We start from the raw sequence: 464 nt of genomic DNA, 5'->3' as shown, positions 1-464 counted from the left end.
AGAATAAAAGAGAGGGGCTGCAACTATTTGCCACCTCAGAACAGAACCCACTACTATTATGGACTACTGGACTATATTGGATCATTTTGCTGAATTCACATGCCTACAATATTTAAATGGCAATGGAACACCCATCTCTGACAAAACTAAACAAAAAAGGGGATACGAATGAAGGACCATTTTGTATCTGTATATATAAAATAGTTAGGATAGATATACAGCTTTCTCTTAACTCAATGAGAAGAAAGATTTGTACTAATAGTGTTTGGACAGGATATCCTGTCTGCATCTTATACTATGAATAACCACTATGAAGACAACAATATGCAATGTATTAATTATTGAAACTGTCTCAAAGCCAGAGAGATGGCTCAGTAGAATAAGCACTTGCCTGGCAAGCACAAGGGCCTGAGTTCAATCCCTACTTTTGCCAAAAAATAAAAAAAAAAATTTAAAAAAACTTG

Source organism: Octodon degus, unplaced genomic scaffold (genome assembly GCF_000260255.1).
Source record: "Octodon degus isolate 3935 unplaced genomic scaffold, OctDeg1.0 scaffold00186, whole genome shotgun sequence".
NCBI classification, from domain to species: domain Eukaryota; kingdom Metazoa; phylum Chordata; class Mammalia; order Rodentia; family Octodontidae; genus Octodon; species Octodon degus.
The sequence above is the reverse complement of the archived record's forward strand: the minus strand, read 5'-3'. Positions refer to the sequence as shown.